Genomic DNA, 24,067 nt, shown 5'->3' on the forward strand with positions numbered 1-24,067 from the left:
TGTAATTGTAGCATTCATGGACACATTAAGCAGTGCACATCTCACGCAAAGCCCGAACTTGTCTTTGTGTGAAACAAGGGAGTCAAAGGGGAAAAGGAGCACTTTATGGACCCCACAAGTAAAAAGCAACAGCAACACAAGAAAATCAGAAGCATGCGCAGGGACAAGATAAGACAAAAAAGAGGCAAAAAGTGGAAGGCTGATGGAGTCCGCAGCATATTATATTTGGAACAGACTGCCACGCAAACGAGTGGTCGTGTTCTGGGGGTTCTGGCAAAGGTTCAATAATACCAGGTGATAATACTGAGTGACTTGTATTGGCGTTGTCATACCCTGTGTGCTCCTCCGGCAATGTATAACAGACTACAGCAATGTTTTATGTCTTCTGTTGAAGTGTCTACCTTTCACCCTGAACGCTCCTGACTCAAGGGCATGCTCATATGAACCTCACTTTAATACGCGCATAAATACCAGCATAACGCATAGAATTTACTTTCTCAATATTCTGATCGCACATAATCAGTTAGAAATGGGAACTTTGTGCATTGAATGCATGAATACTAAATGTGATGGCTTGCTTGGATGAGAGTACGACTTCAGTTAGTATGTTTTGTATGCATGATTTTTCGAAACAAGCTGCAGTATTGCCTCTGTCTTTTATTTGGGCAAAACATACAAACTTTAGGAGACCTGCTGCTTCACTTAACAAATTTCTTGTAGCTTCCAACAATTCATCATTGCCTAACAACTGATTCACCATTTGTTTTCAATACTTTAGGTTTTTTTTAATAAATACACCTCACGTGAGGCCTTAATGATAAGCAAAAATGCAAAGTACGATCTACAAAACTCCACACAATGTATTTACAGCACTCAACAAAACACAGCCTAAAATGAGAGATTGTCACAGATGCTAGTAAATGAAGTAATGCCTTACTTCTATAGTACACTGCAGTATGGGAAAAGTAGCACGGCCTTGGCGATCAACGAAGAGAAGTTAGTTATACAAAGCAAAGAAAACACAAGATAGGCTCAAAAATTCATTACCTACACATTTCGCCCGAGATAAGCTCAGCCCTAGAAAAGCAAGAACCCACAGCTTTACCAATTAGTATCCAACACCAGTAAGGACGGGTTCCAAAATGCTCAAACTACTAGGTCGAAACTACGGTTAAGAGATGGTACGCGTTCTGTAGTACTAACAGTATGAAACATTATGAAGCTCAATGTCATTTAAAGGTTGGTCAGCACCTGGGACAGAGCAAGTATTCTATTCTGTTAAATGGCGTGGGCTTTGAAATGGTAGTTTTAGAGTATGTAAAAACAATATTGCTTCTGCATAAATGCCTGCCACCACCTGGGATGCTCTCTTCATGGAGGCCACTAAAAAGCGGAAATGTTCGTCTCAGGAACCAAGTCTTTAGCATTATTTCAGAATGTAACTTTATATGGGAGCAATCAGGCAAAATAGCACAGCACCTGAAAACTCCATGCTCATCGGAGTGCACATAGGGAAAGCAGGATGGGGGGAGGCGGCCGCTCTCCCTAATTCTCTGAAGGGGGCGCCAAGTCTACCTCATACTTTTACTCTACCGGTCCTGTGCGGTAAGTTGTAACCATTTAAGTTTATGGCTGTGAAGGTTTTTTTTACGATACTGGTGGATAAGGACCCGTGATGTTGCATTGCAAGAATTGCTCACTTGCCACTTTTACCTGTGAAAAGCCGATCGAGGAATCAAGGAAACATTGCTAGAGCGCGTCATCGCGTACCTTTCAGTTCTGTGTCCATGATGAAGCTCGATCGTTTTAATTGCACATAATTCTATTCGTGATTCAATTACATCAACTAAAAATAAATGTTCTATAACAAATCCTCATCTTTGTGATGCGCTCTGGCCGTAGGGACTTTAGTCGGAGGAAGGGGGGGGAGGCGTTGCGGTGAAACATCGCTTCCCCTAACGCAGAACACTGCGCACGCCCCATGTCCATTCTCTAAAAAAACTGTAGGGATACACAAGCTATACATTTACAGCTTTGACACGATAGCTTTAACAGCTCCTGTCTGGAGATACTCATCTATGTAAATCGATTTTGCTACTGCCAACACCTAACCCCTTGATTTGTATCTATTTTTTTATGTATATTCAGCACCATACACTTATAAGCTACCCAAGTATGTGAAAGACCCCTCGCTATAGATATCTAAAAACCTCGCTTTAACCAAGCCGAACGGATGTGCTTGCGCGGCTTAACACTCGTATTCACAAATGTGCCTCGACTCGACGCTCCACTTCCCCTCCATGGAGTGGAGAAAACAGCCGCTCCTCCACTCCGAGTGAAGGTGTGTTCGTGAATATGGCGGTAAGAGTAGCCTGTTTTACGTATCACGCAAATGTTCCGCAATTCCCTAACGGAAAAACGCTATGAGTCACAATACCATCATACAAATTTCTCATAGTGAACTCATACTAAACTTATATAAATCTCACATAATCTCATACAAATATCATTCAACGTATGAGAAATATATGAGATTGTATGAGATGTGCATGAGTTTAGTATGAGCTCAGTATGATAAATCTGTATGAGGCTAATGTGACTCACACAGTTTTTTCGCTAAGGAAGGTTTAATTATAACCTCACTCATACACCTCAAAGGTGAAGCCGAAGTTGGCAGCTCCTGCCATGTCATATGGTCTCGTGACAACACACCAACCACTGCACAAAGAGTACTCGGGGACGTCACCTGCCAATTATCACCTGCCAGAGCGATCTCCATGATTTATTGCTCACATTGCCGAATTTTCTGCAGAAGAGAGGCTTTAACGCTGCTGCAAAAAAAAAGCAAGTAACCAAGAACTGAACATCTACGTTACATCAGGCTCTTCTGGCTCATAAGACATGTGACCGGGGTGCCAACAACCATGTTATAGATGCAGCTGTGGCAGAGGCTGCACCACAGAAACAACAGGTGATTGTAGTCAAGGTAAAATGAAATCTTTTGTTCACAATTTTCTCAATACATTCATGAACAACAAATGCTCACTCAATAGATAATATGATGTCTACCGAGTTCAACAGGACTCTGCCTTCATGAAGTCATCTTTCTTATGCAATCTTCGTAAAAATATATTGTGGTGTTAAATTCGATTTGGCTGTTCAGACAGCAGTCGGGCAAAATATAGGACAAGATTCTGTGAGTTAAAACCAGACTGGACAGTGCAGACAGGATTACTGACACTGATATTATAGTGAGGAAACCATAGGGACACTAGATAAAGTACCTCACCCATAATTCTTTTGTATCACGTGTTTCACGCCACATAGCTCTAGCCAGTCAAATGAGAGAGCTTGCTCCTTTCCAGTATGCAATTATTTTCACCACATTGGTTAATCCAGCTTAAGTGTTCTCCAAACCACCGCCAGTAACTTCATTTCCACACCAAAATCACTTATATTTACAATCCAGGTTGCAAGGATATTTCCGATTAAGATAAATTTTGCAAGGCTACGTCATTCTGAAGTCGCCACAAAAAGTACTTCCCTCAACGGATGGTTTCGCGTCACAAGTTGGAAGCACGTGACACTTTCCAGAGCCAATCAAAAAAACAACATGGCGCCAACCGGTGAAGGCGAATTTCGAGGGTGGAGCCCCAGATCCCCAAAAGTGCGAACGAGAATAATTTTCTTATTGTTTTTATTTTCGGTTATTTGCACAGGTGACACCTTTCTCAGAAAAATGTCCAATAAAAAACGAGTTATCAATATTTGTACCGGTCGGAAGCTTTGTGTGCAAGTTTTATTCCTTTTCTCTTTTTCAATGAACAAGGTCATGTGGGCGCTGCTGCCAACAAAGTGCTTAACATACGTATGCTGTGAAGTGTTCAGCCCTTGCCAGATTTATATCCCAGTTTGTGCGTCGGCAGTCAGCGAACTTAGATAGCAGGGAAAGCGCTAACGCAGCAGGCAATAAATTGCCCAGATAAAGCCACACGATCGCAACCTGCACGTGCCGCTCCCTCATTTCATTTATAGCAGGCTGAACAATCTAAAATTAAAATGACATGAAATAGCCGCTATTTTTCTACACACTCGGTGGCAGCCGCTTATAGGGACCGTTTCGGGCTGCTCGAAGGCGTGTCACCTTTCTTAGGTTTCTCTCTATCCACATTCGAACGCAAGGAGTGTAGATGCAATGCATCCTCGTGCCAACACTTTCTCTTCTTTCAAATACCTTGAAGGAAACGCATAGCATTATGAATATTTTCCTTAGGTAATTAGGCATATTTAGACCTCTTTGATCACAAGCAAAGCGAGAGGCGAAGGCGAAAAAGTTATCAGTCTAGAGAGTGAATTTTTAGGCACTAAATATGCAAGTTTTAGATGCTAAAATAGGCAGTTATAATTGCGTATTAGGCACCAAACGGACCGAAATAAGCACTAAACATTAACAAAAGTGCCTAATGCATAAATTATGAGCATCGGCGCACGATATCTGCATCAAAATAAAAACAAATTGGAGTGGTGATTTTTTAATTTAGGAAGGCGAGAACTTTAGACGCAGTTTTTAAAGGCCGGCTCGCAAATATCACACAATTCACATGCTTCAGCAAAGCAAGGGTGCGGTGGCTGTCAGCCACGGGACATATATTTGGGAACAGCATAGCAGTCCATTCAAAACACACTTGATGCGCCTGGAAGCAAACAAAAAAACGCCAATACAACTTTTGAAAACGCATAATGTATTTAATAAAAGAAGAGGCGTTATATTTGCGTAACGTCGGAATTGGCTTGCAATGCTATAAAAGTAAACCAAGCAATAAACACTGTAGAAATAAAATTAGTTGTGGTTTCGCTCTGGTTAACCCTAGATGAATTGCGAAAGCAACGGCGGACGCTTCTTTTGCCTGCTACATTATTACCCTATCACGCCCTATCAGTGTAAGGTGCTACATTATTGGGGACACTTAAGCTCATCTTCTAAGGGTATGACGCGAGAGCGTAAGCTACCAGCCCACATATAAAGTCAAGCTTCAACCAAGCAGTATGGACGTATCTGCGTGTCTTAGGGGTGACGAGAATGGAAACGGTTCTGGCAGGCTGATTCTGATATCACCCTCCCATATGACAGAAGCGACCCGAGTTGGCAGCTTCTGCCGGTGGCATAGGGGTAACGTAAATTCAAATAGCATGGCAGGCAGATTTTTTTTGCCGACACCGTAGCTACGCCTCTTCACGGCGTAGTTGCGGCCACCCGAGGTCTCACTTTGGCTGTCGGAATATTGCTTTTGCAGTAAAAATTATGTGTTAAAAACACAATTAAGGTCAATGTGCAAGTATGGCAAATGATTAGGAGTTAGTGGTAGCTGGACTGGGTAAAGGAACTTTAAAAGTAAATGAACGCCCTTCGTGTTTTGAGTAATGCAACGTTGCCGTCATGCTTACCATGATAAAGCAATGCTGCCGTTCAATAGCACTATGAAACGCCCTCTCGTCAGGTGGAGTAACCGTGGAAGCACAGCTGCTTTCTGGGACGCAGAGAACAAGTACAGAGATAGTTCCTATAATACTGTATTCTTCGAGCTGAAATAGTTTGCTATCTCCATGGTGATGCTATTCTGGTGGAACGCAGGGCCGGAGTGTTGTTCAGTCACGTACGATTAAAAAAGGTAAAAAGGGATTCGAATAAATAGAAATGACGATTTCATTTAAATTGTTCGAACTAGACTCCGAAGAAAAAATGAGTGCGGATCACACTATGATCTTATAGCAAACACAATCCATAAGATTGGCACGATATGACGGTGTTCATCAGACCCAGTGCTAAAACTAGCTCTTGAACTGGTGCTACGAGCGGCATTCACCCCGCAGAGTAGTAGGTAACCTAGGCGAAGGAGGCATTTATTTGGCTAGCGAAAGAGCCCGCTGACAGTTGACTGTACTCAGGAAAGATAAAAGTGCTTCTACAACGTTCATTTTAAACTAACAAAGGCAATCAAGGTATTTCAGAGAATGCAACTATTTTTATACCTAAGTTTCCAGTCGAAAACGAAAAGTGAACTCTAAAATAAATGACTATTAATAGCATTGTTCGTGGAATAAACAGTAAGATAATATGCAAGGAATACCCGCTTGATGTAGAAGGTGAATGTAGCAACTTTAAGCGGTCGTAAACGTTTCGTGTTGGGCCTTTTCAACTTTTGAGTTGTCAAAACTGTTCACACTGAGCGTTTGTTCTCAGTGCATATTTTCGGCACCGCTCTGAAGATCTACCAATCCTGCTCTGCATCATTCCCAATATGGGGAGAACATTAGGTAGGCATGTTTGTTGGGTGCATACTACAACTGTGATGCAGGAGCTGTTCTTGCAGTGGGCACTGAAAGCACAACTACTTAGACGATGTAGTAACGCAAGGGAACTGTTATGTAATCAAGATATCTGAGGCGACATCGCCAATAACAAGCGTGTCGTTGACGAAAGCTACAAAATCATGCACCGTGTACATTTTCTTCAGTGGGCTAGAAGCACCGTGTACGAATTGTTCTCACGCAGGACTGTGGACTTGGTTGCAGCCTCTTAGGGCAGCCTTCAACACCTATCAATCCTTCAATCCGATCAGCCTCAACCGTTTGCAACAATAGATTAGACTAGACCTTGGATCAATACTACGACTTCTCCTATGTAGTAGCTGTTCTTACGCCAAAAATAAAATACCAGAATTTCTTCGCCGATGTTGTACCACAAGAAATCTAAACTGAAAATGTGGCATCTGCAGTAATATCACTAATCAGTAGGGTACCGTCGACGGCTGACATGATACCATGCATCTCGAGTATTTTCTTCAGTGGGCACAGAGGAATTCAAATAACTATGAGAAAAATAATCTCAGGCTAGTCTTTGTTTTGGGTGCAGTTCCTCGGCACAGCCCTGAACATCTAGCAGCGTTGCTCTGCAACAGCCTTAACGCGTGGTGAAATTGAGTTGGCCTGGTCCTTGAATCCATACTATGGCCATTCTTTGCCGTAGCTGTTCTTTTGCCTAAAACTAAAAGCAGCATCTTCGACGATTTTGTACCGCAAGGAAAGTGCGCGGTAATCTAGGTACCTGGAACGACAACGCCAATAACGACTGTGGTGCTGATGTGAGCAACAAAACCATGCATATCGGGTCCTTTATTCAGAGGGCGCAGACGCATCATGAAAGAAATGGCCTCACGCTGACATCTGTTCTCAGTGCGGTTTCCCGGATCAACACAGAACAACTAGTATTCTTCCTCCTCATCGGGCCCAACGTGGGAGAATGTTACCTTGGACTGGTTTTTGGATCCATACCACAACCACTCTGATGCAGTAGCAGTAGCTGATCGTTCTTCAATATGCAAAAGCACCTTCAGCTTGGACGATTGGATTGATGGAACAAAGCAGTACAAAATAAATAACACTTAGTGAAGCCATTGATAGAATAATGAAAACCACGTATACAACTAGAACGTTTCCTCAATAATTTTTTTTGTCGCCTTCGTATCGGTCGTAGCGGTCACAGTCATTTACCACACAAATTACTTCATTCTTGCAAAGCGACACGTACCTACCTACGAACTATGTGAAGGGGTTGTCACCACCAACCATATCCTACTAACGTGTTTCAAACTCGAATAACTGAGACGAAAGGATTCTCCAGACGTATCTGAACTCATCCCACTATAATTAAGCTTACCTTTAAGAGAAAAGGCAATAAATTATGTTTCTCACATTTCGTTTTCGTTCCTAAAAGAAGCAATAGCAAGGCATATATTAAAAAAAACAAAACGTTTTAAATCCCGTTTTTAAGCTCATATTTTAAACCTTGCGTTTGACGAATTATAGACGTAATTGTCTATGTTCCATAAAAAGCATAACATATAGACAGGCAAACCAGAACTGTAGGCCTAAAAGTGAATTTACAGGAGATTATAGTCCTGCTCAGCCGCCTAAGAAAAGCATAGCTTTCTGTGATAGCTGGCGAGGCGCCGAAAACAGTGTGGAAGTACTACCCTTGGGAGAAGTAATAGCTGGAGATAAGGATCACAAAAAAAAGGTAAGTACAGAAATAAGATTGGGCTGGAGAGCATTCGAGTAGTATTATCAGATCATGAATGACAGGTTATCGCTATTCCTTGAGAAGAATGTATACAGTAGTTGTATCGTACCCATATTTACCTATGGGGCAGGAACGTGGGAACGAATGAAAAAAGTTCAACATAAAGATCGCTCAGATTGCTTGAGAAAAAAAAATAATAGAAGTAGCGTTAAGAGATAGGAAGCATCCCAAATGCGCCATTGAATGAATGCAAGTTAATTCCTAGAAATAAAGAGGTTGACATGGGCAGGTCAAGCTATGCGCAGACAATACCAATGGTCTCTAACGCAGATAGCTTGGCTTCCAAGAGAAGAGCGTAGCTGGGTGTGACATGAAGGTTTGGTGGGCGAATGAGATTAGGAATTTATTAGGGAGCAACTGGATGCAGTTGCACAGGACTGGCCTAATAGGAGAGGCTTTTGCACTAAAGTGGTTGTAATCAGGCAGATGATGATGATGATGATGATGACAGAAAGTTTTGTTCAACGAAATAGGGGTCTGAAAGTGTCGGCATTATTTCAACACTCCAATGGCTGCGCAGTTGTACTTTTGACTCATTCGATGGGCCTGCTAGGTAGTGTGCATTTCTGCCGGGCAGTGGCGCTTCCCACTGCTCGGCCGACATGTTAGGTGCGCCTAGATGTGGTGGTTTTTCACAGCATTCCCATTTACAATATGGAACAGTGTTGCGTATGTCTTAAGAAAAACCAAAGTACGTGGGCAGCATAGAACAGAGAGTTAGTCCTGATAAGTCACCAATGTATGACTCCTTCCATGGTGAGGTCTATATGAAATTGAAAGTGTATTCTTGCCTTGTCTACGACCACCTAGACGGCCTCCATTGTTTTGGGAAAGGGCGACAAGAACTCACCTGTTCGACTGGTAGAGCTTGGGATATACAGATTGTCGATTCGTTTCACTCAGGATCTTTATGCCAGGGACGCCAGATCAGTTGATTCTGTAGGAAAGCTAAGGAAGCGGAGCGGACAACCGCATTATAGACAGCGTGGCTGCTACCACAATCGCGTTTGTGTCATACGAGACGCCTCGACCGCTTTTCCTAGATACTGACATACTTAATGTGAATCATCTGTTCGCTTCCTCACTGGCGTCAGCAGTGTGCTGCAGCTGCTTTCTATGCACGGTATAATGATTCAAAGATCTATGTCTGCATGACGACTCACATTTCAGCAGGACAACATTAAGGCCCTACTTCATAAAATGCGATGTCAGCGCTGACGACATCGGCGTTGGATGAGAATCACGGACTTAACTCCGAGTCACGGCCAAAAGATTTACGGCCCCAATTACGGCCGTGCCAGCTATCAGGGGCACATTTGATAGCTGGCATGGTCTGGCACTTGAAGATGAAGTTTGAAGTTTGCTTTATTTCCCGCATGAATACAAAAACATTTGGAGACAGTGCTTGGACCCATAGCCGAAGTCTAGTTGTGGGTCCGACGATTAAAAGTGCATATTCACAAGCAGTCGTCACGAAATTATTAGGTTAGAAATGCTACTATGTAATAATAATAATAAATATTACAGATTTTTTTTTATTGTTGCCTTGCTTGACGTGATGCGACCATGTGACCTTGCCAATTTGGCGGGAGCTGGTAACTTGGACCTCTCCTTTCATGGCAAGGAGAGATCGCAGTCGGCTTTCCAGGATCTTTGCATTTTAAATCAGAGACATTGCCTTTATACCTCGCAGGCACGTTCATAACGCTTGGATAAGCATTGCTTTATATCTTTCTAGAGCGGCATTTCAAGGATGCATGTAAGATCCCCTTCATGGATCACTGCCTTGTCGTGGCGGAGGGGCTTGCGAAACTCGATGATGTCGTGAGCTCTGCTGTGTAGGGCCACCCAAGATAGACAGGTCACGGCAGAGAGTTCTGACAAAATGTGATTCACTGGAGAAGGTAATGGCAACCCACTCCAGTATTTCCTGCCAAGAAAACCCTATGGCCAGTCACAATAGCATTAATGATATGACGCCGGAAGATGAGCCCCCCAGATTGGAAGGCGTCCCACATGTTACTGGGGATGAACAAAGGGCGATTCCTAGTAGCTCCAGGACGAATGAAGCTGCTGGGCTAAAGCCAAAAGGACGCTCAGTTGTGGATGTGTCGGAAGTGATCGAAAAATCCGATGTTGCAAGGAGATATATCACGTAGCAACATGGAATGTAAGATCTATGATGCAAGGCAAACCGGATGTCGTCAAGCGAGAAATGGACAGATTGAAGATTGATATCTTGGGTATCAGCGAGCTCAAGTGGACCGGAATGGGAGAATGTAACTCCGGCGACCATTATGTCTTTTACAGTGGGCACGAATTCAAGAGAAGGAATGGGGTCGCTCTCATAGTAAACAGAAGAATGGGCAAAGCAGTGCTAGGGTACAACCCCAAAAACGACCGAATGATTTCACATCCAAGGTCACCCTTTCAACATAACAGTTACCCAAGTCTATGCACCAACCACTACTGCTGAAGAAGCTGACGTTGAGAGATTTTATGCGGACCTGCAATGCCTTTTAGACCGCACTCCATCATCAGACGTCGTTTTTCTCACAGGAGACTGGAATGCTAAAGTCGGGAGTGAAGAAATATCCGGCATTACAGGCAAGTTCGGTCTTGGTGAGCCAAATGAAGCGTGGCAGAGGCTAGTAGAGTTCTGTCAAGAAAACAACCTGACCATAGCGAATACTCATTTTCCACAGCCCAAGAGGCGCCTGTACACATGGACTTAACCGGACGGTCTGTACAGGAATCAGATCGATTATATTATTTGCCGGCAGAGATGGAGAAGCGCTATACAAGCAGTAAAAACAAGGCCTGGGGCCGATTGTGGCACCGATCATCAGCTTCTTGTTGCCAAAATTAAGCTTCGATTAAGGAAAACGCAGAAAACTAGAAGGCCTTTCAGGTATGATCTGGATCAAATTCCATCAGAATATGCTGCGGAAGTGAGGAATCGATTTCAAGAATTAGATCTAGAAGACAGAGAGCCTGAAGAGATGTGGACTGATCTTCGTGATATAATACAAGAAGTTGCTACTAGGGTAGTTCAAAAGCAAAAGAAATGCAAGAAAGCAAACTGGTTATCTGAAGAGGCTTTGCAAATAGCTGAAGAAAGGAGGATGACAAAAGTTATGGGGGAAAGAGAAAGATACAAGGTTCTCAATGCGGATTTTCAGAAAATAGCAAGGAGAGATAAGAATGCCTTCCTGAACATACAGTGCCAAGCAGTTGGGGACAACAGCCTATTAAGGAACACAAGAGCTCTGTATAAGACAATCAAAGATATCAAAGGAAGCTTCTGTGCTAAGCTGGGCGTGATAAAGGACACACGAGGCAAGGACCTCACTGAAGCTTCAGAGATAAAGAAGAGGTGCAGGAATACACAGAAGAACTGTACAAGAAGGACCTGGATGTGCAAACCCAACTGAAGACGGTTGTGATCACTGACCTCGAGCCGGGCATCCTAAAGATTGAAGTTGAATGGGCCTTAGCCAGCCTTGCTAAGAACAAAGCTAGCGGAATTGATGGCATTCCAGCTGAGTTGCTTTAAAACCTCAACCACGACGCTGTTAACATTCTGCATACATTATGTCAGAAGATTTGGACAACCCTGCAGTGGCCACAGGATTGGAGGAGGTCGGTTTACATCCCCATTCCAAAGAAAGGCAGTGCCAAAGATTGTTCGAACTACCGCACGATAGCGCTTATTTCGCATGCTAGCAAGGTAATGTTGAAAATTCTCCAAGGTAGGCTGCAGCAGTATGTGGATCGGGAGCTTCCAGACGTGCAAGCTGGGTTTCGCAAGGGCAGGGGAACTAGAGACCAAATTGACAACCTTCGCTGGATCATGGAAAAAGCAAGAGTGTTCCAGAAACCCATCTACTTCTGCTTTATTGATTATGCGAAAGCGTTTGACTGCGTAGATCACAGTAGATTGTGGCACGCTCTCTAAGAGATGGGAGTTCCAATTCACCTCATCTGTCTCCTCAGGAACCTGTATGAAGGGCAAGAGGCCACAGTCAGAACTGGGCATGGTCTTACTGATTGGTTTCCGATTGAGAAAGGAGTGAGGCAAGGCTTGATACTGTCGCCCTGCCTATTTAACCTATATGCAGAGTGCATCACGAGGAAGGCCGGTTTGGACGAGTCTTCAGCTGGAGTGATGATTGCTGGAAAACATATCAACAACCTTAGATATGCGGATGATACCACCTTAATGGCAGAAAGTGAAGCGGAACTCAAGAGACTTCTGATGCGCGTACAAGAAGAGAGTGAGAAGTTTGGGCTTAAACTGAACAATTAGAAGACAAAGATCATGGCGTCTTGCCCTATCAAGGCCTGGAGCATCAAGGGACAAGAAGTGGAAGCTGTGTCAGATTTTCTCTTCTTGGGCTCTAAGATTACCCCGGAAGGAGACTGCAACCATGAAATTAGGAGACGCCTGCTTCTGGGAAAGCGAGCCATGGTTAGCCTTGACCGCCTAGTAAAGAGCAGAGGCATTAGTCTGTCAACCAAGATCCGTGTAACTCGTGCTATGGTCTTTCCAGTTGTGATGTATGGATGCTAGAGTTGGACTGTGAAGAAGGCTGACCGCTGAAGAATTGACGCGTTTGAATTGTGGTGCTGGCGGAGACTCTTGAGAGTTCCTTGGACTGCCAGAAGATCAAATCTGTAGATAATGTCGACCATAAACCCTGACTGCTCATTGGAGGGTCAAATTCTAAAGTTAAAGCTCAGATACTTTGGTCATCTGATGAGAAGTGAGGAGTCGCTGGAGAAAGATTTGATGTTGGGAAAGGTTGAGGGTCGCCGGAGAAGGGGTAGGCAGCGAACGCGATGGTTAGATGGCATCCTCGAGCCGCTGCAGATGAAGTTATGTGATATTAGGAAGATAGTGAGAGACCGGAAAGCGTGGCGTGACATGGTCTATAGGGTCACGAAGAGTGGGACACGACTGAACGACTGAACTGAACTGATGTATGATAAAGGCTATCAGCAAAGTCACTGACCGCGAAGGAACCGCAAGGAGAGTTGGTAGACTGAAAACATTAGCACCGACGTGACATACCCTTAAAACCTAGCTCAGGGGTACCCCTTCATTGTTTACTTGCAATATTTACGCAGCCCTTAAGGGTACCCCTTCTTTGTTTACTTGCAATATTTTTGCAACCCATTTATGTGCATGTGATAGTTTGGTAACCTTTTAGGTATTTTGTCGAAAATAAGAACTCTGTTGCACAGCGATGCATCCACATGTTCTGCTTCTTATGGCGGACCAACGAAGGTATCGCCAGATTATTTATTTTACAACTCTGTATTTGAGAATATTTTATCGATCAAAGTTTTGTTATAATAACTTGCGATACCCTAGATAACAGCATTATACGCTGAGCGTGGCTCATGCTAGTTCCGTGCCTGCTCGTACCGTTACAAGCAGACTTGACTTGGTATTTCTCTCGCGTTGCTTTAATTTCTATACCGGTCGAACTTACTTTAAAAGACGTGGTGGACACTTAGGCTCTGCTTTTAATGCATGATGTGATAGCGTTCATTGCTTTCGTCAGCGTGTCCATTTGCTCATGCTTGTTCGCTTGCATGTACTCTGCTACTCACTTATTCCGTAACCCTTTTCTTAGTGAGTGTTTTATCTCACATGCATTTGAGAATGCTGTGTTACTAGTCAGTTTGCCATTGATGTCTATAATGCCATCGATACCTAAAAAGCCTTGCTTTAACAAACTCACACGAACTTGCCTGCGAAGCCTAGGTGTAGCACGTCTTACTCTTCGCCGAAGTTCACAGGAAGGTTAGATTAGGTTTCAACCTCATTCTAGTATGTGAAAGACAAATGGGGGGGGGGGGGGGGGGCAATTGACAAATGACATAAAAATTACAGCATTTCAACTAAACGTGCAGCTTTACATACTAAAAATGTACCCTACCCCCCTCAAGAAGGCTATGCTGCAAACAGACTGCTAGTGTAGGAAGTAGTAATACTTGGTTACATTACACAAAACGTGCAATAATTGAGTTCCCGAGAAGTTGTCTGGATAATGTAAACTTAGCTACACATATTTCTCCATGTTTGAAATCACACTTCAGCAATTTTTATTTGTTGACGAGCATGTGGAAGTCACATGTTCCAAATACAATTGACGAAACAAATTTTATGCAACTGTTCAGCAGAGCTAACTATACGATTGCAAGATATTTTAATTTGCACAGCCAACGGCGAAACAATCTTTGGTGCTATTGCTCAGTTGAAGGTCCCTTAGCATCTGGAAGAAAATTTAAGTTAATTGAGCCGTGTCCAGTGCTCGTCGAAGAATTGAACGTCTTGCGCAGAGCGGCGAAAAAGGAAAGATGCACTGCTTGTAGTCCGTGACTCATAAACCGATTCCAGACAATGTGAACCGTCCTTTGTGTAGGCATGAAGGAAACTTATGGACTCTTGGGGTTTTTGAAAGCAGATCAGCTACAAAAGAGATAGGATTGTGGTGGAGAGTTCAATTTATAGCGATGACGTCAGAACAAGCATACGAAGATGCTACAGTTGGCAAGCGCGCAGCGTTCTCCGTTGTGGCGCTCCAAAGTCCTTACCAGCTACACTTACCCCAGTGTGATGTATTTGCATGTCCGCTATGCCACAACCATGCAGCAACTTCATCCGAGAGTTATTTGTCCACAACACCCTCATATACGGATCTCATTGCTGTGCAAATAGCGATAGGATCGCAAGATAAAAAGGTTTGAAAACAAAAACGATTGCTAACATAAAACAAGAAATTCCCCGATTCATCACTTGGCCCTACTGACATTTAAAGAAATATCCAGGTATAGGCAGGAACGACAATAACAAATAACTATAATAATAGGTCTTCCATGTGCTAAAGTCGCTATTATGCATAAAAGCGCACGGGGCAGATATGTGCTTTTGCGGCGGAGATTGAGGGCAATTGACATCGAAGGCGCTGAGAAAATAAGCTGAGCGCAGCACAGAAAACCGTTTTCCATACCTGGGTGGTAAAATCAGGTGGTTGATCAGTAATCTAAGCTGTGGCACAAAATTACCCAATAGGTGCCTAAAACAAAATGAGGTAGACGGCAGAGGTCTAATTTGTGCACGCAAATTGTAAAAAAAGAGTACAAAACTTCACTTTCTCTATTACGAAATAAAACCTTGATGAGAAAAACTTGCAACGCAGCTGAACCATTTAACCGCCCAGTCGTTGGAACAACAGCGTCAAAATATTTGCCAGATAATATCAATGCCAACTTCGCATTAGAGTACACCAGGATAACAAAAACGGGTCATCTGTCAGATATCCTAGAGCGGCGTATTTGACTTTTAGATTGGGATCTGTTGGCTGCTTTTTTCAGCCTTCTGGCCACTTGGTCACTTAAAGTTCAGTCATTGGATGGATCTGCTATTTTCACAGTCCAACGACAAATATAAGTAAATATTCCCATATCGCTGCTTCCTTCGCATGCTTCGTATAAGTGTCATAACAAGACCTTCACTTCCCTGCACTGCCGGCTGAATATACAGTTCTGACACGTTTTTCATATTCTAGAATTAGGGGACAGTGCCTATAGAGCTGCTCAAAATGAAGCTGTTCTCACAGTATAAGATCGTAGTCGTTGGTAATTCGCTTAGATTCCACTAGCAGCAATGCCGAGACAAATGTAACATCCATCTGACTTCGCCTATACCGGTGTTGTAACCTCTTTGACTATTCGGGCAGTAGAACAGAATGTTTTTAAAAAGGGCGAACACTGGGAGAAAAGGTGCATACGTACCTTGCACACGCGGGTGGGGCGAAGCTGCTTGTGTTCTGAACTAAAGGAGGACTAGAAAATACTAGAAGACGGCTGCCACAGGACGGTGTGAGGAGCCAACTTTGCACGTTTCAGCAGTGGTAAAGGAGCTTCCTACAATGCATGTAACGGTAAGGCGGACACGCCTGTCATAGTGACAAATCAACTACATTTATCGAACCGTTTTTATCTGCATAAAAAGTATTTAGAGTTTAATAGTCGGGAACAGCGGCTCAGTCAGTGAGCACAGAAGCCTTTTTACGTGCTTTATGACATCATCAAGTCACTTCAAGCACTATGTTGAGTTCATTATTCTTGATGTACTTGCCGTCTTCTAGGTCCCTCTCGGAGAAAAATGCTTTGGAGATGTAACTGCACGTTTCGTTAGCGGCTTCTCCAGTCGAATGGCAAAGAGACTTCCATCTTTTGCTTCGAGCTTGTAATCCTCTCGTCCTTACTTGGATGAATCAGGCGAAGACGAATATTCTCCTGGAATGGACATGACCCGTGTGGCATAGTGTTTTGTACTTTAAGGTGCAAATGTAGGCCTAGTGAGCAGCCCCTTCTCTTGAAATACACTCCTGGTGTGACGATGCGATCGCGAAGATAACACATTCTGTCTCGTGCATAGCCTATCCACGGGACATGACAGTTCTTTTCAGCGCTCCGTATCCTTTCAAAACCCAAGTGGTCGACGTGCAAGCTAGTGGTTCTTTCTGGACAAAGTTCCCAACTGATGAATTTGCAGCTTCGCCCCCTTCACGTGCCTTAGCGTTAGTTTTCTTCACCGCTGAGAAAGCGGGCGCTGAGCTGCACTCCAAATGGCTTTCTTCTTCTTCTGTACTGATTTCGCGACATTCTTCCACATGATGTTCAGTTAAAAAATCGTCGCATACAATTTGCAGGTCTTTCTGGAGTATGTTGATCTCCGTAAGAGGCCTCGTATTATGACCAGATTGTGTTCCAAAGTCCCGGCGAGCTCCCTTTATGAATTATAATATCATCTGCAAGTGAGAGACGCCTTCAGAGCAGGATACTGTACCATTAATTTGCCACTTGCTTTGTGAATCACATGGCTCAATGGATTGGGCCGCTGCAGATTTAATTTCTTTAAGTTGGTTTTTCCAGTTTGTTTTCAGCTTGTCGTCCATAGCTCCATGCTTTTCGTATTTCGTGCTCCTTTCACCTACCAGCTTTGATTTTGGTTCAAGCATATTCCACACATTCTTTAGTGGTGCTACAGGGTATCGAGGAAGCTTGCGGACTTCACCGTGTGGGGCAGGCTGTGTGATACCGGTTTCTAAGTGAAAGATTTGTCCTGCATGCTTTTCCATGGTTTTGCTTTTTTTCTGCGCACCGCATTGAGGAGGTCCACGGTTCATTCCTATGACTTCACACAGGTACACACCCGGCGCACTGTAGTTGGAATAGCGACTTGCGTTCACGTCCTAGCAAAAACATAATTCGGCAGTTCGAACAGGCTGAATTCAAATAACTTTTTGTAAGCAAGTTCTTCAGAATGCAAGCGCCATTGGTGGCGTTCTTGCTACTGCTTCATTTGGAGTCGCCTGCAACAAAGAGGCGCAGATAAATATATGTTCAATGCATGATGGTTTCACTGAGGCTTGAGCAGGTGCGACAAGAGCACTTAGACTTTGTTAGCTGCAATTGATGTGATTGCAGGAGCGATGGCTCAGGTGGACTAAGTAGAAGGGCAGCATTCATAATGGTAATGTGTTACATTATGCAACTTTCAAAGTTTTTGTTAGGGAATAAGGCTCTTAGCAGGCTATTTAAGAGAAAATATTTTTAACCTGTGAGGCGTAGAGTAATGTTGGAGCTTAACAAAACCCTTAACTTGGTGGCCATCAGTTCAGGAGGAGGGAAATGGAGGCTTATGAGTCAACGTTTAGGATTATGGGGCAGCTCTACAATGTTCTGAGGCACTGCTAAGAACACGTTGATGAGAAGGAACTAATATGGCCATTGACAGCAACATCATGCTTTGCAACATTGTGTTGTGCTCGCAATGAGTAGTTAAGGTCGGAAGTAAACAGGAGTGGTGCGCATTTTTTTACAGAAATTACTTAGCAGATAGCAAATAATCTAAGCTACTGCTATGATCATGTTAATTTGTATGATGTAGTCTTTCTATGCTTAACAAAACATTGCTTTTGAATTTTTTCTTAGCTCACAGTGAGTGTTTAGGGGGTAATTAAATATAATTAGGGCGTTTTTTGACAATTATTAGCAGAACACTGTAAGCATTTCTAGGGACGATCTGAGAATAGATTTATAAAAGCGAAATCCTTTGTAGGCTCATGGTGCATGGGCAGAAAGGGACCGCCGGACGTAACCGCCGGTCCTGATCGCCGGACGCGTCATCAGCTAATGTCAGCAGCATGAAGACAGATTAAAGAAAGGGAAAAGACGGAAAATTATTGACAGCGATAGTCAGTGAATTATAAGGTTATTATAGAGATTGGTTGAAGTTATAACGATAAATAACGACTGCTGATGCCTTGTAAAGACACATATGTCTAACGACGACTTTTAACGACTACAATTGATTAAAAAATGACTAAAAGGCTTAGCAGTGACTTACTAATGACCTTTAAGGACCTACTAATGACTTGAAATGAATACTAACGATTTGTTTGTCCCATAAGTCTAATGAAAACTAACAAGTGATTAAAATGACTAAATTCCTAGTAAGGAGTAAAATGACCTACTAATGGCTTGTAATGACTTCTAATGAGTTTGTAATGACCAATATATTTAACGCTGACTTAGACTGACTACAAATTATTAAAAATGACAAAAATATGCTTAGCAATTAGTACTAATGACTAAGTAACTACTAATGACTTCTACTACTACTACCTGGCTTACTACGGCCACTACTACTTGGTATATGGCTAATTTTTGGACGAGTGCCTCCATGTGCTACCATTAACGCGATTCAAACAAAATTGCTGTGCCAGTCAACTGTGCCAGACGGCGCAAATAGTGCAAATTTGGTGCCGGGCTAGAATCTTTCCCAGACACCATCTTGTGCCTTCGAAATGTTAATATTATAGGTGATTAATTAAAGCCTTGATGGTAAATACCTATTCACCTAATATTATTTTGAAGTGATCTTCAACAGCAAAAAAGAGTTTCTAAAACCCTCTGAAAGCAACCGGTTCAATTCGGTATGTCGATTTGTCTTGGCGGACGGAACAGTGACTTACAGTAGGAGCTGGCAATGTAGCTGGTAAATGCAACCCTGAATTAAAATAGCAGGAATCGTAGTCATGAACAAAAAATTACTCCAACCTTATTCAGCTGACAAAGACATCTAGGAGGATGTAGCTTTCTTTTAATGTTCCTTCGGGATTTCTATCTGAACTGTAATAAGTGAAAGCAGCAGTTGGATATTCTGGATAACGTTGCATGACGAGGTACCTCTGTTAGGTCAGAATACTTAGTCGGAAATATTGAAGAAATTTCGAGAATAAAATGCTGAAGCGAAAGGTTTACTAGCCTAGCAGGAGCAAGATGGCCTGATTAGGAGCAGCACGTGTGCAGCTTTACGCCTTCCCTTGACCGCTTCCACAGAACGACTCATACGACTAGGAAGACAAAATTTTCGAGGAATTCTGTGAAGCAACAAAAATAGCACAGCTAGCCAGACTAACACGAACCCCTGCGGGCCGAGCTCTTTTGCGGTCGCTTCAGTTATTACTCGCCGGCGGAATATCCGGCTCTGATCCAATCTCCACTCCACACGAGCTGCACTCCAGATACACCCCTCTCAAAACACATGCATCGAGAACGCGATGAAAAATGCCGGAGGTCCGGGTGTTGGCACTGTTACAGACTGCGTGGAGAGGATCCCAATGTTGTATGCACTGATGCCTCGCTGTATAAATCAGGTGCACAAGCAGCGGTAGTGGCTGTTCGCAGTAACGGCTGCCTTATCCCAGCAGGTACCCTTTACACTTCATCTATACCCACGGCTGAGGAGGCGACCATTGCTCTCGCCACAACTCTCTACCCCGTGAAAAAAGTTCTGTTACAATTTTAGGCACTGAAAGGTACCTGGAATCATACAGTGTCTTCTTCTTTATTCTTACATAAAATTACGGAATGAAATATAGAAAGCTTCACAAATACACAAGCAAATGTAGTACCTGATCGAACTGATGTTTAAGACTTCGCAGCCAGCACACAGTAAAGTACCGTTATTGACTATTTCACATAATGACCAGAAATGGTTTACCATTGTGCCGTTCTTTTTTTTCAGGTGTCATTATTTACAGATTGTTGTTTTTTATTGTTTATATGCTATACAAACTCTATAGGTCACCCTCTGCGGACAATAGGGAAACGAGGTTATTGATTGCTACATTCCTCACATATATAGTCCAAAGTTCGGAGACAAGAGTAAAACGAGAAATACATCGGTGTAATTTTCTGGAATCCAGTTTTTAGAGAATAATTAAAGTTAACCACATCGAACGCGATTATCAATAACTTAAACACTACACGCACTCAAAAATAAACATTGATAATTGTTTCTTGATTACGTATTGCATTTGTTTTAAGTTTTCATTTACAGAATTCATCTTGGGCCCTAGGTATGTTTTGTTGAAGGCACAGAAGGAGACATGAGGCTTTCGTTAATGCATGATTACGTGGATCCAAGAATTTATTTTACATAATTTCAGCTTGGATAATAGAGGTTATCATTCCAAAGCGCTTAAGCTTATGAGGACGTGGTAGAGGGGGGCTTCGTAAATTTATGCCATCAGCAGCTTTTAAACGTGCGCTTGTATTATACCATAGCCCTGTATTTCGTCGCCGTGCAGGCGCTAAGGCACCGACTATAATCCGCGTTCTTTAATTTAGCAATCTAGTGCACTATGTACTTATTCACAAGGCGCAGCCCTGAAGAAATCATAACAAACTGCATACATCTGCTTGAACTCTGCTTGATGATTGCCGCCAAGCCAAGAAAAAATGAATATTTACTAATGTTTGCAACTAACCTTGATTGCTTCAGGTAAGCAAGAAACACGTGTACTTTAGAGTATGAAGCTTGAATAGCGCTTCGATTTGTCATAAATAGTTCATACTTTTCGATTACAGCACAGTAAAGCAGTAACCGTTTTACCGCATATGCCAGATGCAGTAAGGAGCGCTGAGAATGCACGCCCTTTATCAGTGCGATACATAGACAGCCACATGTTGAACGTGCCATTATTTTTTCATCTTCGCCCATAATCCTTTCAGCTGGCTTATTTGCCCCTAACAAGTTTTCTCTGAACAACTCAAGCGCAAACAAACTTTACATACACGCTTACCTCAGTGTTCTGAACAATGTTTTGTGCGCGCTGATTTCTTTCTGCTGTTCGTCCTTCATGAGAAGTCGTCTCCGTCCTTCGGCAGTATTCGTATACCACACCGTAGGCTGTGCAACCGACTTTGAAGGTCACCAATTTCTAAACGTTCTTGAGGGCGGACGGAAGTTTCTCCTCTAGGTTATCATTGAATATCAACGCGAGCAGGGGCCTGGTATCAGCCGACACTTCCGTCTGCAAACATGCAGGCTGCAGTTACTCTAGTTTCACAGTACACACATAGGGTTGCTAGGGCGACCTCACGCCGCACGATCACGGGTTCAGATATCGCTTTTCTTGAAAGTGAGGCTCTCAGACAGGAATGATGCCGCACACAGTAAGCATCATCATTATTATCATCATCATCATACTCAACAACATCACCACCACCATCATCAGCCTGACTATACCCACTGCAGGGCGATGGCCTCTCGCATATTTCTCCAATTAACCCGGTTCTGTGCTAGCTGCATCCACGTGACCCCTGCAAACTTCTTAACCTCATCCCTCATCCGCCCACCTACCCCGCCGGGGTGGCGCAGTGGTTACGGCGCTCGACTACTGTTCCCAAGGACGCGGGATCGAATCCCGGTCTCGGCGGCCGCTTTTCGATGGAGGCGAAAAGCAAGGTGTCCGTGTGCTGTGCGATGTCAGTGCACGTTAAAGAACCCCAGGTGGTCGAAATTTCCGGAGTCCTCCACCACGGCGTCTCTCATAGCCTGAGTCGCTTTGGGACGTTAAACCCCACAAACCAAACCAAACCATCATCCGCCCACCTAACTTCCTGCCACCCCCTGCTACGCTTTCCCTCCCTTGGAATCCAGTTTGTTTCCTAAGCGACCATCAGTTATCCTCTCTTCGCACTACATGCCCTACCCATGCCCATTTCTACTTCTTGATTTCCACTAAAATGTCAGTAACTCGAGTTATCTCACCCACTTTGCACGCTTCCTATCCCTTAATGTTACCCCTACCATTTTTCGTTCCATAGCCCTCTGGGTTGTCCTCAACTTAAGAATTCTCTTGGTATAGGCTATAAAGTTTCAGCCCATAGATGAGTACAGGTAAGATGCAACTGTTGTATAGCAGCATAGTTGTTTCAAATAAAACGCAAAATATATCTAGCACTTGGTTTCATTTCAGATATGCTTTCACTGGAATTTTACATTGGATAATGAGTTGTCAACCAAGTGAAACAATCTAGAGCTTTGGAAAACTCACCCGGAGCTGTGTGCTTGTACGAAGCGAACCATTAATTATCGGCTGGGGAAGGCAAGAAGAGACACGACAGTGAAAGGGGAAGCAGGAGAGAAGGACGAAGAAAATGGAAGTACTCCGTGACGTTACAGCCATTGCCGTAAAGCACTATATAAATACAAATATCGGCTCAATCATTTTAGGCTTAATCGTGGGCGGTCAAAAGCCATTTCATGCACTCATCCGAAATGAAATCTGTATTATCTGTCCGATGGATGGAGTTCGGTAATTTGGGAATTGGCAAGTTTCTTGAAAAAAAACAGAAGGGCAGGGGGATTTGATATGGTGCATTAGATGCCTGGACCCGTGTGACCTGTTACGCTTTGTTCATTGTAGTGTAGTCAGGATTCTGGATTATTTCCTAAATAAATGAGGAGTAACAAAATTCCTGTTTAAGCGTTGTATAGCCTGAATAAACGTATTTCAAATACCTGTGATTCGTAGAGAATTATGGTGCTTATTTAGAAAACGGTTTCATGCTTTCCGCACTCTTTGACGAGGAAGTGAATTAGATTATTGCGAAACACAGTGGCATGCGGTGATCCCTACTAAAGGTGGCTATGTGGTTTATAATTGCCCGGTGAAAATAATATACCGGCAATTTCTCAATATCAGGCTGCTTTCATATATTGTGCAACACCATCATCAAATAATATTATGAGCAAGCTTATCTCTCAATATGCTGCCTTTTGTTTGTAATCTAGATATGGGCCTTTCCCACTTATTTGACAAGTTTAGGATCAGAGTGACCTCTTATCAAGATAAACATCGCACTTACCTGATTGAGGGAGTCCAAAATGTTGCACGAGGAACACAAAAATAGGTGAGATATTTTCCTTCATGCATTTAACGTTAAAGCCCTTAGTGAAGATCCGTGTGTAATGTGTGTGCATTATGTTCTTCATACGAATGGCTCGCTTCTGACTGTTTCTGCCTGTGGGTGTGAGAGAGATAATTATTTAGAAAGGTAAGGCACACCGGCTGTACTTTGCAGGCTTGCGTACTGAACCGGGATGGCGAAATGGGAATAATTGGCAGTAGCAACCTACTGAAAAACGAAAAGTTCTACAGGGCAATAACCTCACACAATCTCATCAAATCACATAGACTCTCATATGGTGCACATCATTATCATAAAATATCTTCAATAATTTATGTTAACGTACGAGAAACTATGATATCTTACGGAATTATATGCGGCTTGTATATGACTTCTTACGTGAATTTAGTGAGACGGTGTGAGGAAATGTGAGGTTATTGCCTCATACGATTTTTTTTAGGACATACTTTGCGTACTCGGCGTTCTGCGTTCCACACTAGCTGCTGCCTACGCGATTATTTCCTCGGTCCTCTCTAGCTTCCAAGACATAAAATTATTGCCTTTTTCGAGGTAAAGTACGGAATGTCATCTAATAGAGTATGTGCATTTCCGTGACACAATTATTTTCGAGGCGGAAAACAG

General features: G+C 43.1%; 1 protein-coding gene across 5 annotated transcripts in view; it reads left to right on the forward strand.

Moving 5' to 3' along the window:
- Positions 1-24,067, forward strand: part of LOC146173934 (sodium-dependent nutrient amino acid transporter 1-like) — a 65,496-nt gene that overhangs the window by 40,600 nt on the left and 829 nt on the right. For 4 of the 5 annotated variants that reach the window (XR_014702119.1, XR_014702121.1, XR_014702118.1 and 1 more), the window contains one exon: positions 22,492-23,428. The gene's annotated coding sequence lies outside the window, so the exon portion shown is untranslated. The remainder of the gene's footprint in view (positions 1-22,491; positions 23,429-24,067) is intronic. The other variant, XR_014702117.1, reaches the window with a different exon arrangement.

This window comes from Amblyomma maculatum, chromosome 11 (assembly GCF_055883805.1).
Source record: "Amblyomma maculatum isolate TAMU_Amacu chromosome 11, ASM5588380v1, whole genome shotgun sequence".
NCBI classification, from domain to species: Eukaryota; Metazoa; Arthropoda; class Arachnida; order Ixodida; family Ixodidae; genus Amblyomma; species Amblyomma maculatum.